Source organism: Neolamprologus multifasciatus, chromosome 14 (genome assembly GCF_963576455.1).
Source record: "Neolamprologus multifasciatus chromosome 14, fNeoMul1.2, whole genome shotgun sequence".
In the NCBI taxonomy this organism is placed as follows: domain Eukaryota; kingdom Metazoa; phylum Chordata; class Actinopteri; order Cichliformes; family Cichlidae; genus Neolamprologus; species Neolamprologus multifasciatus.
The window spans coordinates 18,965,254-18,985,540 of NC_140452.1; the positions used below are offsets into that span (position 1 = coordinate 18,965,254).

Sequence of the window (20,287 nt, forward strand, 5' to 3'; positions counted from 1 at the left end):
TCAGATGTTTTCAGTCCCATTGCCACTGCACTGCAGTCTACCTTTACAAACGTTTTTGTGAAGGAACGGGTTGTTCCAAAGAGCTCACTGAATTTGAGTGTGGCACTGTAATAGGATGCCACAGTCCCAACGGTTTTCCACCCTAGATTTTCCATGATCAACTGTGAGTGGTATTATTGTAAAGTGGAAGTGTTTAGGAACCACTTCAAAGTGTCAGGCTGCATTCAATTACAGAGTAGACAAAGTATTTAAAAGTCACCAAGTCAATAACTGCAGAGATCCAAACCTGCTCTGGCATTAACATCAGCATTAAAAACTTTGCACTAGCGGCTTCATGCCAAGGGTTTTCATGGCTGAGCAGCTCCTGTAGGTGTTAAGGGTAGGTGGCCCAGAGCTTTTGTTCATATAGCATATGTGCGCTGCTGAAGAGTTGGGGCTACTAGCTTCACCAACATTGAGCATATTTGTAAGGAAAAAAAATCACAGTTTTTGGAAGATAAAAAGCACTTCTATAATATACATGTCATCAAAAGACCCGAACACGGCACTTAGGTGAACACATGGGTGCTTTTAACTGACTCTGTCCCGTTCTTTTAGTGAGATGTACACAACGGGAAAAAGACATTTGAGAGGAACGAGAAAGAGAAAAGAGAGTGGGGAGTTATTGTAAGCGTTAATAATTGATGTGTCGGTGCGTGTTATGGTAACAGCAGATTAGCGTCATTTTCATGTCACATCAGTGACTGCTTGGACTGGCTGTGATTTATCTGCATGTCAATAGACAGAGCATCTGCACATGTGTGTATGTGAGAGAGAAGAAAAAGAGAAGGAAGGAAAGGAGATGAGGAGAGTGTATTTCAGTGTTTCATTCTTTCCGCTTCTCTGAGTCTTTTTGTATTCTGTTCCCCCCAAAGGGTTATTTTAGACAGTGTGCACTTCAGAGTTTGTAGTAGATTGCAGATTGTTTGGTTATGTGAATGCTATTACAGTGTCTGTGCGCGCTTTGTGCAAGTGTCTGTGTGTGTGAGAGTGTATGTGAGTGTAAGAACATGGTGACTGTTGTTTGCCGTACACGATGTTTCAATGTCTCTTTGCAGTGTTGACAAGAGAGAGCTTTAGTAAAATGCAGGTGCATTGAATAGTTGAATACTAGAAATATGTGCCAAGCACAAAAAACACTCTTACTCACTCACACACACACACACACAGCTCCAAGCAATAGGTCAGCGCCTAGTCATAGCACAGCATTATTATTGTTTTTTAGGGTTTTTTTTTTAGAAACTCTTAGGGTGCAAGCAAATCAATTGGTTTATGGAAAACAACTAATGTAGTGTTAAAACTTTATTGCTACTGTTTGTTTTTTATACACTTAAATTGTAAAGTTTTAATCAGGAACATAGCTAATAATCATTTTATTGACAAGATGATTTAAATGATTATTTGGTTACATTTTTATTCCTTTATTGTGGCTGGCAAACGGTGAAAAACTGTGTATAAAAAGTATATGCATATGTTTAGTGTGTATTAAGTATCAATAACCAGCTTTGTATCTGTCTATGTGTGTGAGTGTGTGTGTCTCCTACCACAATGTGTGCAACAAAATCAATGCATTTTATGGCTGCACAAGTCCATCTAAAGGAGATTTATAAAACAGAGAAGACTGACCTGGCTTTCTGCCACACACACACTAACAAGACTGAGATATGGCGGAGAGTCGCGGCTGTACTTCTTCACCACAGTCACACCTTGGCATTGTATAGGAATTTCTTTCACCTAGATATTAATGACATTATTTATTGTATTAACATGTCTGACACTCATACTGTAAGACAAATGCTAGGGGGTGTAGCAAGGATGTTGGGGGAGAAACAGGAACTCCAGAGGACCAGTCTTTTGTCTCTTGAGGACTCTGGGAAGTAGCAAGGGAGTGTGAACCTTAAGGTGTGAAACAGCTGTGTACTGCCTTTGTTCCTGGAGAAGGTATTTAACTGAGAGCTATGCTAGGCTCAGTGAGACTCTGCTGACCGCCGGTCCCGCGGCCATGGGGGCTCCACAAGCTTGTTTGTATGTTGTGTGCATGAATTAAAGAATGTTAGCTACCGCTCACCGCTCGTCTGCAGGCTTTATTTAAGTGGAAAACTTCCACAACAAAATGGCGCTGCGAGCAGGGTGGTCCGTGTGGTCGCTGACAACGGTTCCGTGGACGGGCTGATCACCCCTGAGGGAAAAGGTACCTTTGTCCTACCAGCTGTTGAAGCGAAGGAAATGGAGGAGTCACGGAGCCGTGTGTTTCAGTCACCACCGAGATCATCGATTTTGAGGGGACTTCTGCAGATGGGTGAGTTGTAGCTAACTTTGTATACAGTTATGAGGAGTTTTGTGTCTGGCCGAGTGGTGAAGTGCTTGCTGCTCCGGAGTTCGAGTCTCCGGAGGGAAAATCCTGGGGTTAGAATCCCCAGGCTTGTGTTGGGTTCCGGTGTTGTGCAAAAGAAAAGCGGTAGTCTGCAAGAGTAATTGCAAAAACACCGGGCCATCACAGGGAACGGTGGTTCGAGTCCACCGTTGATAATCACGTCTGCACAATACAGTGTGTGGAGTGACGGTATTTTAGCACTTTTCTGCCGGTAAGGGAAGAAGGCCATTGCAGGGGACGCTCTGAATGTAAATATGGGATCTAGATCCAGTAGCAGCGCTCCACCGGGCGACCAGAGACAAAACTCAATACGTGACTGTATGGTAAGAATTGAGTAAATGTGTAGTGTGTAAGATTGCAGAGAATGGTTGTGTGAGAAACGTTGATGTGTGTGTAAAAACAGTGAGAAACGGGGTTACAAAATGTTGAAAATGGGGAACAAAAACAAGAAAAAAAAAAAAAAAAAGTAGGAAAGAAAAACGAGTGTAGAAATGTGTGTAACAGTTGTTTCCAACTAGAGGGAGAAGGTGGTACTGCAGGCCACCAGCTCCCCTAGGGTGGACACACACAAAATTAGCAGAATTGTTGATGAAAATGAGCAATAAAATTAGGGCAAGGGTTTTGTGTTTAATGATCAAAATGTCTCAGTGTGTACTTGCAGGTGAAGAGCAGACCCGGATCAATTTTCCACATGCAGCAGTCGGAAGAAAATTATAGGTTAACATGATTAGAAACACTCAAGCCAAGTTTCGGCTGAATTGTTTTACAGCTTAACTTCCATGTGTTTGTCACCCTGAGAACACAAGCTCCAAGAATCTCTCCTTGAAGACTAGAAATGCAGTTTCAGAACAACGAGATGGATCTCAAGAGCTCACAGCAGCATCCTGAGCAGTGAAGAAAAGGTCCAGCAGCAACAGCTGTGCAAGACAGCGACAGCAAGGAGAAAAATGGCATCATCATGACTGGATGGATGGATGTGCATTTCCAAGGAGCTGCAACTTCACTGTGTGTGAATGGACTTTTGAAAAGACTGCTTGAGTTGGACATTTGCCACTTTCGGCGCAAAAATGGCAAAATGAGACAGTGGAAAACACAGGACAAAGCTGAAAGACAACTGACTCTCACTGGACTGCTGCAAGGGGGAGAGATGAGATGAGACCACAGTCAAAGGAGAAGGGGACAACATGGAGGAAGGCTGTTGTAGTGTGGGAATGAAATTTGGGTTTAGGAAACTGGGAAGGAAAAAACGACTGCCTTGCGTGGAGAATTGAAAAGTGTCTGGAGCACCGCAGAAAGGAGAGGTACACAAAAATTACACAAACAGAAAGATGCATTAATCCTACTAACACAAACACACATGCAATGAAGCTCATGAAGACCAAATAGCATTTTAAGCATGCATTTCTGTTACCATCATCTTGTCCGGTTAGCTTAGTAGGTTAAGAAATGATACATAGACTAGTGAACTAGTATTATTTTTGGGGAAGGATGATTGAATCATTGCAGGGGTGAACAGAATGCTGCGGGAGGGTCAGATGAGTGGGGACTAATAGATTATTGAGTTTCTTGTTTCTGATGTGTGAGGGAGGTTTTATCGTGACACACATCTGGGTACATGGGGAAAACAAAAACTCATTTTCTAATAGAATATTGCTGTTGTGTGAGGTGTGTGACTGGTGGATGAAAGTTTTGGAGATTTACTGATGCATTTTCCTTTGGTACCACTTTGAACCTGGCAATTAGTTTTGTTTTGATCTATCATTCTAAGGGAGTATGCTTAGACAACTTCTAAAAGAGGCCTTCATATTTTTTGATTTTTAACAGTGCACTGAGACTTTTGTTTGGCAATTTTCTCTTTTTCAAGCAGGCCTGCAAGATCGGAATCGAAAGCGCTACACAACATGTTGATCAATCGCAAGTGAGCTTCTCCAAAATTAAAATGGGCTCGGGAGAAAGCCACTTATTTGGGACAATCAGAAAACAAGTCCCTGGCAAAAAGGATTCAGCGAGGTAATCCAGTCTAAATTCTTTTTTTTCCTTTTTGAAATGACGTCATTGATGGCAGTAGAAACTTATTGCGACACAAGAGGTTCTGCTATCAGCAATAAACACGGGGATTGACTGGACTGACAAAAATTTGACTGACTTGACACCAATATGCAAGATTGCACCTCCACCCAGAGAGACAAAAGGGTGGATGTATATATGTATGTTTCTTTTTACAGGAGCAGAAAGGTGACATCCTGGGTTGCATGGGCTTTTGAGCCGTGCTGACTTAACCTTTTAAATGCCACTTTCTGTGTCTTTGTGAATTTACCAGCGGTGTGTTATTCATGACCTTGTATTGTTTACAGTGCAGAGGTCACTGTGAGAAAGTGTGCATACAGACGCGCTGCGCTAACATCTATATCACTTTTTCCACAGCAAAGGGTTAATCATATGATCTAATCACATGATTTACAGCAGGACACACCACTGGCTAATGTTTTTTCTTACGACAGGGCCTGGAGTGAAGCTACTCTAGGGGAGAAGCCCTGAGAATTTTTAAGAGACAATGCACAACTTTATTGTGCATGTCTAATTGTGCTGAGCTAACATAGGGCAAAAGAGGGTTTTTTCCGGGGAAGTTTTCATTTTTAAATTGCAGGAACCGTGACATGAGGGATATGGAAGGATTGACTGAGGCACAGACGCAAACTATGACTAGGAGAGAACGCTTCAAGAGGACCAGTGAGAAGCAGGGACCATCTGCAGGACAACAGACAAACGACAGTGGGCTTCCAAAGGATTGTCATGAGGAGATTTTGAACAGCAAAATCTTAAAAAATAAAATGAAAGAGTTTCGACGTTGACGCTGAGGAAGACAACTAAGGTGTACGACGTGCTCTGCCTTAAATCTACAGCCGCGTTGGAACAGAAATCGAGGGATGGAGAGAGCGTGCCAAGCTCCTAAAGTGACAGCGCAAGGAAGATCAGCATTGGAATTATGACTCTGTAAATGGCACAGACACCAGGAGCCATGACTGTGACTGAGACTGACCACCTAATGCTGTTTCACTTTGCCATGCAAAGTACTTTGACACTCTGGAGAAGACCTTTCCTCTGTATCATTGTTGTTTCCATTTACATGTGGGAGCTTAGATTGTGGGGAAGATTAAAGATGAACAAAGGGTGGTGGGAGAACAGTGAAGTGAGGATACACAGTGTGAAACTCCTTTAAGTGTACAATAATGTTGATGTGATATACAGAATGTCAGGAAAGAAATTCTGGTTTTAATGTGATTCTTGATTTTAGAATCAAAGGGTGGGATTGTATAGGAATTTCTTTCACCTAGATATTAATGACATTATTTATTGTATTAACATGTCTGACACTCATACTGTAAGACAAATGGTAGGGGGTGTAGCAAGGATGTTGGGGGGGAAACAGGAACTCCAGAGGACCAGTCTTTTGTCTCTTGAGGACTCTGGGAAGTAGCAAGGGAGTGTGAACCTTAAGGTGTGAAACAGCTGTGTACTGCCTTTGTTCCTGGAGAAGGTATTTAACTGAGAGCTATGCTAGGCTCAGTGAGACTCTGCTGACCGTCGGCCATGGGGGCTCCACAAGCTTGTTTGTATGTTGTGTGCATGAATTAAAGAATGTTAGATACCGCTCACCGCTCGTCTGCAGGCTTTATTTAAGTGGAAAACTTCCACAACAGCATTAACCTTTGGTAATAAATACAGTCCATGGGGCCTGTTTGCAATTGTACATCAATTCTTTTTTGTTATCTTGATTGTTAACACAGTTCAAAAACACAAGTTAAACACGGCTCACAGACTTGTCAACAAACATTTTGTTAGAGTTGTTGAAGTCTACAAGAAGACTCCGATGACGTTTCAACTTGTTTGGTGTATTTATTCATTATTTGAGGAGCTATATTCACCTGGATGAAATCCCAACTCAGAGCACTTTGTGTTTTTTACATAGAACAAATTCCTTTTACAAAGACTTTTTCTTCTTTAGGCCTCAGTCGCACATATCTAGAGACGTATCAGTGACCCCCTCGAACATCTGGTCGGTAGGTAAGGTGTATTCCCTGATGCTTACTAGTATATCACTATGGCCGCCCTTAGTTTTCATGCAAGATGCTGACTTGCCCAAAAACACTCGATCAAAGCACTCTGCTAAAATAAAGACTGCTGCAAATGCAAGTAGGTGCACAGCATACTTCTTTGCAAACAATTTCAGCAACTGCCAGCAACTTCCAGGACTACTTGCCCACCAGTTGGAGACTACACTTTTTTCTCTAATAACAGGGGCTTGCCAGGTGGTCGGTTGGGAGGGTGGGGATTGCTTTGCTGACCTAGGTCAGTAGACCTGTGTGTTTGGGGCCTTATACACTGTCATCCAATTACAGATTGTTTGTCAATACCAGGCATAAATTGAGTAATTTATTTAAGACTATTTTGGCAAGCCAAATAAGACATCATTATAAAAGTTGTTTTATATAACCATTTTCTTAACTGGGGTCAAAAGGCCACAATACCACCTGATAATGGGCATAAGACAGCCTGGAGAAGTCATGAGTCTATCACAGAGCTTACACAGAGAATGAGAACCATCCAAACTCACATCCACTAAAACCAATTTGAATCATCAATTATAGTGACATTTAGGTCTTCGGTCATGAAATGGCAGTTAATTCTAAAATAGGATTTAATGCATTTGAACTAATCGCGAAAGAGGCATTACAAAATCTGTGTGTGTGTGTAACTAAGCTGTCAGATTTCTGAATATGCATACACACGGCAGTGTCATCTTGTGCATCTGCATGGATATATGAAGTTCACACACGCGTGTTTTCATGTGAGTCAGACTGTTGTGCTGAGTGCTAAGCGACGTAAGCTATAATTTCCAAGCCTGCCCTTTTGTTCCAACCTAGGTATTAAGCCTTACAGGATAATATGCACTTGGTGAGTAGAACCCTGTATAACACACTGCTACACCCTGTCACAACATGCCTGGAGAGAGGAAGACAGACCAGAGGGGGGTGACGTGAGGGAAGAGTGGTGGGTAGAGTAAGAAATGGCTAAGAATGGAGGAAAGGAAAGTGATGCAGGGGACCTTAATGAAAAGGAGCTTGTCACTGCTGACTGTGAAGGAAACTTATGCCAGCCTTCTCACTATTTTTCTATACTCTGTTCTTATCTTGTGTTTTTTCCCCCTCTCTTGTTCAAACTGCATAAGGATCCAAGGAAAATAATTCTTCCTGCATCATTTTTTTCTGTGTAACCGATTAATTTATTCTGTAAATTAATAAATATCATTTAATGTTACATTAAAGCTGTGGCTACAACTGTAGCTTGCCTCCACCAGTGTGTGAATGTGAGAGTGAATGAATAGTGGAATTGTAAAGTGCTTTGAGGGTCTCGAAAAGCGCTATATAAAATGCAATCCATTATTATTATTATTATTATTAAACATCAAATTTCACCAAACCAAAATAATAATTAGAAATTAACATAGAAAAAAATCATAAAGTCAGTAAAATGCATATTTTACACTAACTATAGATTGTTTTAGCAGTAATGATGAACAGTATTTTCTATTCTTATTAATATGCAGACAGTTTATATGTTTTAAAAACTATTTAGAAAAACAAAAAACCTTCAAAACCAGAAGTGACTTTAAACAGCAAAAACCTCAAGGACATATACAGTGGGGCAAAAAAGTATTTAGTCAGCCACCGATTGTGCAAGTTCCCCCACTTAAAATGATGACAGAGGTCAGTAATTTGCACCAGAGGTACACTTCAACTGTGAGAGACAGAATGTGAAAAAAAAATCCATGAATTCACATGGTAGGATTTGTAAAGAATTTATTCGTAAATCAGGGTGGAAAATAAGTATTTGGTCAATAACAAAAATACAACTCAATACTTTGTAACATAACCTTTGTTGGCAATAACAGAGGTCAAACGTTTACTATAGGTCTTTACCAGGTTTGCACACACAGTAGCTGGTATTTTGGCCCATTCCTCCATGCAGATCTTCTCAAGAGCAGTGATGTTTTGGGGCTGTCGCCGAGCAACACGGACTTTCAACTCCCGCCACAGATTTTCTATGGGGTTGAGGTCTGGAGACTGGCTAGGCCACTCCAGGACTTTCAAATGCTTCTTACGGAGCCACTCCTTTGTTGCCCGGGCGGTGTGTTTTGGATCATTGTCATGTTGGAAGACCCAGCCTCGTTTCATCTTCAAAGTTCTCACTGATGGAAGGAGGTTTTGGCTCAAAATCTCACGATACTTGGCCCCATTCATTCTGTCCTTAACACGGATCAGTCGTCCTGTCCCCTTGGCAGAAAAACAGCCCCATAGCATGATGTTTCCACCCCCATGCTTCACAGTAGGTATGGTGTTCTTGGGATGCAACTCAGTATTCTTCTTCCTCCAAACACGACGAGTTGAGTTTATACCAAAAAGTTCTACTTTGGTTTCATCTGACCACATGACATTCTCCCAATCCTCTGCTGTATCATCCATGTGCTCTCTGGCAAACTTCAGACGGGCCTGGACATGCACTGGCTTCAGCAGCGGAACACGTCTGGCACTGCGGGATTTGATTCCCTGCCGTTGTAGTGTGTTACTGATGGTGACCTTTGTTACTTTGGTCCCAGCTCTCTGCAGGTCATTCACCAGGTCCCCCCGTGTGGTTCTGGGATCTTTGCTCACCGTTCTCATGATCATTTTGACCCCACGGGATGAGATCTTGCGTGGAGCCCCAGATCGAGGGAGATTATCAGTGGTCTTGTATGTCTTCCATTTTCTGATGATTGCTCCCACAGTTGATTTTTTCACACCAAGCTGCTTGCCTATTGTAGATTCACTCTTCCCAGTCTGGTGCAGGTCTACAATTCTTTTCCTGGTGTCCTTCGAAAGCTCTTTGGTCTTGGCCATGGCGGAGTTTGGAGTCTGACTGGTTGAGGCTGTGGACAGGTGTCTTTTATACAGATGACGAGGTCAAACAGGTGCCATTCATACAGGTAACGAGTGGGGGACAGAAAAGCTTCTTACAGAAGACGTTACAGGTCTGTGAGAGCCAGGGATTTTCCTTGTTTGAGGTGACCAAATACTTATTTTCCACCCTGATTTACAAATAAATTCTTTACAAATCCTACCATGTGAATTCATGGATTTTTTTTTCACATTCTGTCTCTCACAGTTGAAGTGTACCTCTGGTGCAAATTACTGACCTCTGTCATCATTTTAAGTGGGGGAACTTGCACAATCGGTGGCTGACTAAATACTTTTATGCCCCACTGTACAGGATGCTAACAGATGGCTTTTTTGAGAAGCCTAATTTACCTTTTAATCCCCTTAGATGTCCAGCTGTAGCATCTTCCATAAGTAGGGCTGCAATGGTATACCAGATTAAAAGCGGACATGGTATAAAAACTGAGAGTTATCATTCACTATTCATCCTATTATTAATGTGCTTTTTCAAGCCAACCTGCATGCACATATCTTCTTTCCTTTTCAGCTGCCTTCCAGTCATGGTCATTGTAGCTGGTAGCATTAAAAAAGATTTTTTTTTATATACATGGTGATCATGGCTGACCATGGCGGACATGGCTGTCCTTCAATGTTGTGATTTAAATGCGTATCCAGTGTGTAAAATTAAGATAAAAACAGAAAATGTAAAAAAAAAAAAAAAGCATGCTCTATTTTCCCCTTGACTGCACTGACCAAAGCTTTCTACCACTCTTCCTCTTCTTTCACTACTGATATTTAATTTCTAGCCACTCTCTGCTTCCCTGCTGTCTTTGGAGATGTGACACACCTAAAACAGGCAGCGACGGCGAGAGGCAGTGGAGTAGCGGAAGGGTCTGGACCTACAGGGAGGAAGACGGCAGATGGAGATTGATGGAGGGAGAGATAGGGAGATAAAGAGAAACATGCCGCTGGGAGTGACAGAGAAGGGAGTGAGAGTGAGAAGGATGAGGGGCCTACAGGCCTGAGAGCCATACATGGGTAAAAACAATTCTTCTACGTCTTTCTCCATCTCCCGTTCTCTCTCTCCCTTCTTGCAAGCCTCTCCTTGTGGGAGAGGAGATCAATTCTCGTCTAGTCTGCCTACGCCTCCAGGAGTTTGTTGATGTTGTTTTTGAGTGTGTGTTTGTATGTGCTTCTGTGTCTGTATTTTATTTATTTATTTTACTGTAGGAAGCAGGATGAGAATTTTGAGGTCTATCCTACACCCAAGGGAGGTGCAAAATCCTCTCACTTCCTCCTTGTTTTCCAACCTTTTCTTCCCTTCTTTTGCTCTTTTTTCCCCTTTTCTGCCTTCTGCATGGCATCTATTCTCCATCCCCAGTCTCTCTTCCACTCATTTCCCCTCTGCCTTCCACCTCTTTCTGTCTCTGCCTTTTTCCCTCTTAGTCTGTGCTCCTCTCTTTCAGGGGGGTCTGTAAGTAATGGAATCAGTTCAGCTGATCAGCCTGAGGCATCAAGTCAAGCCAAGTGCAGAAGCTGCTGCTAGATCTCTGTGTGAGCGTATGCGCACGTATGCCAAAAATTCCACAGGCAGACACATACATGCAAATAACGAGATGCTGAGACGGGGGGGGGGCAATGAAAAAAGGATTAAGGAGCCCTGGAGCATCACTTGTCTTCCCCAAAGTTCCCCCAGAGAGAGGACACTCCTCTTTTTTTTAAGCTATAGTGAAAAGGGGAGAGGAGTTCGAGGCAGAAGATGAAGGGATGTAGGAAAGGTGATGCTAAATATATTCCAGTAGTATATGGCTGCCATTTTCAACAAATTATTGCCAAATAGAGGAGGAAGGAACGGTAGCATGAGAGCTCATAAAAAAGGAAAGCAGTGAAGAAAAAAATTATAATGTTAATGTAGTGATGTTGTAGCCACAGGGGAGGCTCGGAGAAGATCAGATATGAAAAAAAAGATTAAAAAGTACCTAAGAAAAGATATACATATTTTGAGATGTTGACTAGACCAAGGAGATGAGGAAAAGATAGAAACAGATAAAATGGTTCAGGAAAAAGAAAAAAAAGTGACTCGGAGAGATACAGAGCGAGAGAGGAAATGGCGTAAGTAAAGAGGTTTGTTCTTGGTGCTGCCATGCAAATGAAAGCGGCGCTGCAGCAATGCTAACTAACAGCAATTCACACTGTTGGACTCATCACTTATTAATGCTCCACAGCTCCCCCCTCCCTCTCATCTCTTTCTCTCTCCCTCTCTTTACCCATTCCCCTGTCCCCTGCTCTCGCCAGGATCTCTCTTTTTTGTTCACTCTCTCACTCGCTGTTGCTAGGGCCCGTGCACTCACGTGATAACAGCTGGGTAGGGGGCGCTGCGGTAGCACACAGCGACGTGCAAGTGTGCGTTTCATGTGAGTTTTGTGTGCACGTGTGTCTATGTGTGTGTCTTTGTGTGTGTGTGTGTGTGTGTGTGCGTGCACGGTACCCTTCATTAGAGGTAAAAACGAAATCAGCCATTTAAATGATGGCAAACGAGATCAGAGGAGAGGAAAGGAACTGCTGAATGGATCTGTAATTGATTCACAAGTCTAGGCTATAGGCCACAGAGGAGTTCACCACATTTCTCTGTGCATCCTGTCACTTTATTTTTTAGGCTGCACTAGTTAACAAAAACACTGATAACATCGAGGTTCGCCTTTCAGATTTTGGGCTAAATGGATTGCAGATTTGGTACAATGCAGGCCAGTAGTTGCACAAATGGACTTCTCACAAATGCATGTGCTCACAGATACACACTAACACACACAGTGAGAGACACTCACAATCTGTCTAACGAGCTACACTATTCTTACTCCCACTGTCTTACAATCCACATTTGCAAAGTGCACTCAACAAACTGTGAGTGTGTGTTTGTGGTGAGTATCCTCACTACAGCGTGTTGCAGCAATGAACAGACAGTGGAGTACACCTACACATTCCTTATTTATTCACCTCCTCCTGATTTACCTTCTCGTTTCTATCTTCCTTTTCTTTTCCACTCTCTCCATTCAATTCGTCTCCATCTACCCTCCATCATTACAATGCTACTTTTAATGGTCAATCTCTCTTTCAGACACACATAAGCTGTCACATATGCTACAGTGACAATGAAAGATGTCTACTTTGTGTGTATGTGTTGTCACAGCCAGGGATTTAAGTGTGTGCTTTAAAAAAGCCATTTTTATACAGTCCTCCATTTTCAGAGGCTACAAATTAACTGGACAAACTAGCATAATTTTAAATATAAAGATTGCTTTTAACACTTGCATGAAAATCTTTTGCACTCAATGAACCCATGAGCATCACAAAATTCTGTGTTTCCTCACTTGCAATGCTCTGTTAGGCCTTTAAAGCGACCGCCTCCATTTGCTTTTGAGTCTTTTGCATCCAGTTTTTTCTATTTAATAACTGAAAAGCATCATCTGTTGGGTTGAGTTCAGCTGTCTGACTTGTCCATAGAGGAATATCGTATTTTTTTACCATGACAAATTCTTTGATTGCTTTTGCCTTATGGTTAGGATGATTATCCATTTTGCGCTGTTGAATCAGTTTTGTAGCATTTGGCTGAATCTGAGCAGAGTGTACTGCCTTGTACACTTTAAAAGTCATTCTGCTGCTTCTATCAGCAATCACATGATCAATAAACACTGGTGACCTGGTTCCACAGGCTGCCATAAACGCCTATGCCATAACATTGCCTCCTCTATATCTGACAGATGATGTGTTGTGGTCGCACAACTTGTACAAGTTAATCTTGTCTTCTTTTCTTTTTTTCAAAACTGTACAGAGTCCTTTAGATGTTTTCTGGTAAAGTCTAATCACGCCTTCCTGTTGCTGAGTGTAACCAGCGGTTTACACCGTCTTGTAAGTCCTCTGTGTTTGCATTCATAAATGCAGTCGACTTTGACAGTGATATGCCTGCTTCCTTGAGCATGTTCTTGACTTGGTGAGATGATGTGAAGGAGTTTTTCTTGAAAAGGAGCTAATTCTGCGATCATCCACTTGTTGTTTCTGTGGTTTTCCAGTCTTATTGGTGTTCCAGAGTTGATTAGTGCTAAAATGAATGTAACGAATGTATGCTGGTTTATTTTGCTTTTGCAGCCTGATGATGGCATCATTCACTTGAACGTGATTGGCATATAACTGTCCTACTTTGGGGCCTGGAAATGGGGGACTATAGATAAAAATGGCTCTAGGGTTAATTCAATATGAAGTGTAAAACTCGGCACACAATCATATCTTGATTTAAATCATCTTTTTTGAATGCAAACCCCCTATTAGTGTACAGACACAAAAATATATCACCATATTTTAGTCAAAAAACTTATGGAGCTATCCAGGTTTGCAGACACATCATTACTGGAGTGAAAAAAATTCTTATGTTCCAAAATGTAGATATTACTAAGCCAGTGCAGTGTTGTTACCGCGAATCCATTACCACTATTAAGAGACAGTGTGTTATTTAATTTGGTTTGATGCCCTTTAGTCCCAACTGCTTCACTTGGAGAAGATGTTCTTTATTCATCTAAACAAGCAGAAGTGTAGAAGTAAATATTCTCGAGTATAGTAAAACAGGAGTGCAAAAGCATGCAAAGGCTAAAACTGCACCTGTGTGAAAGGCCTCCTCGGCTTCCCATTAAGCCCATGATTTTATGAGCGCATGTATCTGTTTCTTGCAAACTATGAACTATATATTTGTGTTACGATGGAGTAAAGCCAAAGGACATCTGTCTAAAATATGTTTGAATGGGTTATGATTAAGGCTGACATAGGGTTTTCTCACATTGTGCACCCTTCAGTGTGTAGAGACTTTTTAACAAGCTAGAAAGCCAATTTATTTATACACAAGTCAGTGCGAATGGTATCTTCAAGAAGAAATATCGAGTCACTATATCAGATCAGAACCATGCATACTTACATTTTGCAACGCTCTCAAATAGTAGCTGAAGTAGCACCATGGACAGCTCTGTTGCTAGAGCCCAAAATTGTCACAATCAAACAGTGTGCTTTCCTTTGATAATCCTAGCTATAGTGAATACTGTCTCTGAGCAATAAAATAATAATGTACAACACTGTCCATCGTTATTGCCCAGTCCATCTCCAGTCACTCATCTCATGACCACATGATTCTTTAACCACCCATCCACATTAGAAGTACCATTTAAGAATCAACACTTCATCCCTACACATGCGTATCTATTTAAATATTACAAGTTCTAATAGGTTTGTTGAAATGTCAGATATTTTTTTAGCTCCTAAATAACATGGGTTTGGGGAGAAAAAAGCTGAAAATCAATGGTTTCTTTAACCTGTTATCCTACTGGAGGCGTGCTAATCCTTAATTTATCAATCCATCTCAGCTGATGAACACCATAATAAAGAAAGAAAACATGCCCTAAACTACAATAAAAACCAACATGTATTTGCATAACAAAAGTATTAAATTACACCAAGATGCCTGTCTGACAAAATTATATAAATTTAGGTAAAGTGTTTTAACAGGCAAAGACAGCTATGAGAATGAAAAAGAATGAAAGGAGTCAGCCCTGATCCCTCCCTCTTCCTCCCCCTTCTCCTCCTGCTCTCCCACTCTTTCCCCTGGCTAATTTATTTGATAATTACCAAGGGCCCATTATGGTTGATTTCAAGGAGGCACTGGGAAGGTCTACTAAAAGCTATTTCATTTGAGCTGCTCATACTGTATCTAAGCTTCTTCCTTGTACACACGCGCACACACACACACACGCAAGCACACATACGCACACACACAGAACCCTTATTGACATGACATATTTTACCTAGCCCCTTACGCCTAACAATAACCATAACTTAACCCAACCCAATTGAAATTTATACTCTAAACCAAGAACCCTCAGCCAGCTCTTAGAAGCTGGGTTAGAAAGTAAATCAATCCATTTTCCTCCAGTTATCCAATTCAAAGTCACAGGGGGCTGTAGTCTGTCCTAGCTGTCACAGGGCAAGAGGCGGAGTACACCGTGGACAGGCTGCCAGTCGATCACAGGACAAACACAGAGAGACAGACAAGCACTCAGAATAGGAAACCAGAATACCCAGACAGAACCCATGCAAGCGCAGAGAAACATGCTGAACTCCGTACAGAAAAGCTCCAGCTAGTCAGTGGATTTAAACCCAGGACCTCCTTGCTGGCTATGAGGCAACCACTGTTCCACCATGCTGCCTGACTGAAAGTACAGGCCGCTAAAATTGTCCATATTTTCTACTAATGTCCTCACTCCTGCTACCTAAATCTCAAGTAGAGCTAGACATACAAGAAAACACAATCATGAACACAAAATAAAGCATTATTTAGTCCATTCAGACCCAACATGTAACTACCACCCTGACCCCACTTTCACTCATATTTAAAAGCATTATGTGTCGGCTCCAACAGCCATCCTTCAGTATCAGTATCTTTTTAGATTAGTTAGTTATCTCTCACACAAACATATTTACATAATAACACATAATGGCACATAGTCAGTAAGGGGCGATCGTGGCTCAAGAGTTGGGCGTTCGTCTTGTAATCGGAAGGTTGCCGGTTCGAGCCCCGGCTCCAATAGTCTCGGTCGTTGTGTCCTTGGGTAAGACGCTTCACCCGTTGCCTACTGGTGGTGGTCAGAGGGCCCGGTGGCGCCAGTGTCCGGCAGCCTCGCTTCTGCCAGTGCGCCCCAGGGCAGCTGTGGCTACAATGTAGCTTGCCATCACCAGTGTGTGAATGGGTGGATGATTGTGTATAGTGCTTTGGGGTCCTTAGGACCAAGTAAAGCACTATACAAATACAGACCATTTACCATAGTCTTGTAAATAAATAAATATTACCTTTATTTAAGAAATTTATGACCGTTGTTTTCCAATATTAGGGCACACATGTAATAAACAGCTCTGTCTTATGTTTTGTGCTTTTATACAAGACAAACATGTTCCCTTTTGTGTATTGTAGGGAAGTATTTGGGAAGCATTAAAATGTTACTTATTTCACCCTGACATGTTTGTAGATGTATGTGGTATGTGCACATGTGCATGTATGCAGGATGGTTTTCTGGTGAGCAGAGGGGAAGGATAAAAAAGACTGAATTCTAATAAAATGCTCGCATCCTCCTAAATCCCCTCCTGCCCTCTTCCCCTACCTGCCACATTAACACACCCATTACAAGGGCAGATAAATGAAAATGAACAGCGCTGTGGTGTGATTCCCTTAGTGTCAAATCAATACTGCTCCCCTCCCCTCTGTTCTACTCCCGCCTTCCAACCCGCCCTTTTTCCTTTCATCTTTTTTCTCTGCTGCTATCATTCTCCTATTCTCCTCTCCTCTGTTGGGGCTTAAGAATTGGCATGTGTTTGACAAAGGGAAATCTACACGTACCAACAATAGACTCTCTCCCTATCTGAGCCCCCCCCCCCCTCCCCCCCACTTTCTCCCTTTTGCTCTCTCTAGTATGAAATGAATGATGGTTGCTCCTATTTCCTTTCTATTCACATTCAAAGCAGTCTGTAATAGTTAAGTGCTATGAGAACAAGCCAGACATTGAAAGACCTACAAGGACGGCATATTACTGCCACTTTCTTTTTTTAAGTCAATCATTGACAAAAACTTAAAAAAAGACTGGGGAGAGGTTGTGTCAAAATAGCAGAAGAAGGTTATTAAAGAAGAATTGTGTGAATTTTTATAGAGTTTGCCTCTTTGACTCTGCATGAGTGTAGGACACACACAGTTACTAGAAGCAGAATAATTGAAGAGGAAGCACAGATACACATTTACTCTATTCTTATCTCTCTACAAGTGTTCTGGTTTTTCAGCCCCAACCCTTGACCTTCGCATCCTCCTCTCTTCCTTTGTTCAGTCTGTTTTCCAGGTTCAATGTGATGCAGTGATCTGAGGATAGGTATTCAGAGGACTAATGCACTCATTAAAAAGGCATGCTTCACCGTCAAATGCCAGCTGCTGCCCTCCCCAACACCACCACCACCACCAAGTCTCCTGTTTTCTTTGTCTTCCCCTCTCACAGTATCTGTTTCCTTGGTTTCTCCATACTTCTCTCTTCCTGCTGCTGTCTCTCTGTTTCACTCTCTTTCTATATTTGTTGTTAGAAGGTGACACCCCATACGCCCACACACCCCTCACCCTATCTGAGCAACTCATGCTTGGGACTAAAGAAATAGAAAAAGAGAAAGGAAGATGGAAAAACAAATAAAGGAAATGAAAATATGCATTCATCCAAACCGAAAGAAACAGAGAAGGAGAATCTGTTTTATCATCAGCCCACCCCCACATCTTTATCTCAGACTACCCTCTGCAATGGTTAAAGGCCTATAACACAGTTAAGAAACCTTAATTGGAATGGCCATAAATATTCAAGCAGCAAGGTGGGAGTAGTTACTTATGTCTGGATGAAGAGAAACAATAAAGGAATGCAATGCAAAAGTCAGACTAAGACGAAACCATCATCATATTCTCAGATTGTCTTTTCCTCTTAAAATGATGGTTCTGTATGTCAGAGCACACATGCAAACACGGCACACACAACCACAAAAAAGACTTCATCTGCATTTATCTTGGATTAAATTCGGTCACTGACACTCATGCAAACACATACGCTAGACTTGTCAACATGTGGTGCTTTGTGTTGCCTTTGTCTTTAATTATTTAGTCTCATAGATAATAGATTGAGACAAGCTCACCAGTCATGAGAATGATAACAGGACATATCTAATGCATTATAAACACACATACAGCAGCGCAAAGTAAACTCTACTACACCGTGACCTTATTTCTGCCGTGGAAAACACAAAAACGACAGTGCATGAAGGGTCTAATTTCACACGCTGGTCGCTTTTGTTTGATTGTCATACATTATGAAAGGGAAGACAAGGCAAACAGGGAAAAGACTGATCATGGATCCTCTGAAAGCACCACTTGGACTTTCTGTTTAGATATTGAACTTGATTCCATTGTGTGCTTGTGTAAATTCAACAACAATGTACTGTATATTCATATGTGTATCCAGACACATACGGTGCTGCCTGCAGTGTTCCCTCTGTATACATGAGAAGGGGAGAACAGCGAGTGTGCTGACACACATGCGATAAACTCTCTCACACAAATCAATAAAGCCTTGCCCTTTGTAAAGCCATGTTGTCCTCAGTGGGAGTACTACAGTGCCACAGCGTGTAAGCAAGCGCGCAGTGACACATACTGAATCTCAGGGAGCAGGGGGGTCACCGGGGAGCAAGGCCTGTGTGCGGATGAGTGCACCTTGCATGAGGAACGGGGGAGGGTGGTGAAGGAGGGAAGGAGGCAGGGAGAGAGATGGCCTGCCATTCTCCTAGGCATGCCTTTCCATGGCTTCCAACCCCCATTGTTTGCCCGTGCCACCGTGATGATGCTCCCTCACCACTGTTGCTGGGCATCTTGGTGACAGAGACCCAAAAGAGGATGTGGAGGAGGAGCCAGAGCAGGAGAATGACATAAAGGATGATAGGAAGCAAAAGAGCTGCAGAGACAGATGTTGCAGATTGGAGTGGAGTAGTGGTGACATGCTAAAAGCGGGTCCCCCAGACGTCGCGAGGAGGGTCCGGGAGTGCCTGAGGTATGTTCTCAGAGGAAGCGGCACTAGGGGAAGGTGTGGGGTGAGGGCACAGCCACAGCAGAGCAGCAGCGGTTCTTCCTGCCTCCCTCCCTTCATGACTGTCTCTCTGTCTCTTCTGCCTCAATGCCCCCCTACACTCTGTCCCACTTAAGCCCAGTGTCACTGTCTCAGCAAGGGGGAGGGGACATGAAGAGAGAGAGAGAGAAAGAAACAAACAAAAAAGTAAAGACAAACTGGGGAAAAGAGAAGAGAAATAGATGAAAGGAAGATCACATTAAGGATGAAGATGAGGAGGATGCTCAAAGGGAGTATTGAGAGTCCAGTTAAGATTCCATCACTTGCTGCCTTCATGTATGAAGATGTTCTCTTTCCTTCTCTCCCTCTATCTCTTCCTTAGGAATGCTTTTGTCTCTTTGCCACACAAACATGCCTCATTCAGTATATGTAGAGCTACACACGCAAGCAAGTAAAAACATGTATATGCAGACACACATCTGCACACAGCCTGCACACGCACTGAAGTCAGCTAGCCAGCTGATCCAGCATTTCCTGGTATGATTTTTAGATATGAGCATGCTTAACAGGAAAACAGTCCAAAGTCGCTGTGAGAAGATGGTTTCTCTGAGGCTTTGATATGGTTAAATCACATCTGCAAGTACAGAAAGTGGCAAACAGCTATAGAACGGTCTTTACAGAACAACACATAGGTAAAATAAAGGCAATTAAGGTGTAGGATGGGGAACAAATGTGGATCTTATTAAAAGAGGACACCCCAAAAATTATACTTACACTCCTATAACAGAGTCATGATGATCTATATAAAAAAGCTCCAAATCCAGGTGCCTGTGCAATTTAAGCAGTAGCAGCTTAATTATAGATTCAGTTCAATTCATTTCAATTGATAATATGACAAAACAATAACAACAGTTATCTTGGGCCACTACAAGGTCCAAACTTTGCAATTGTATAGACAAAAGCAACTATTTTCCCTCTGTGCACCAGCTGTTTAGAGTGAGAAGGAAATATTTCCTTCAAACAGGAAGAAACCTCTAATCAGAGTTAGGGTTGAGTATTTTCCTAAGGGATAAACACAAACCATTTCAGAAACTAGCAATAAATATAAGGTCTACTAGGTTCAACTGTTTCTAACTCCACACCCCCAAATTTTCCATATTCAAATTTGTACCCTTCAGCACCAACTGACACTGACTCATATGACAGCTCCCTTTAGAGGTACAAGTCTTTGCAAA

At 42.1% G+C, this 20,287-nt stretch overlaps 1 protein-coding gene across 1 annotated transcript in view; it reads right to left on the reverse strand.

Annotated features, from left to right (window-relative positions):
- dscaml1 (Down syndrome cell adhesion molecule like 1) overlaps nucleotides 1-20,287 on the reverse strand; it is a 103,656-nt gene that overhangs the window by 36,170 nt on the left and 47,199 nt on the right. The gene's annotated exons all lie outside the window — the stretch shown is intronic.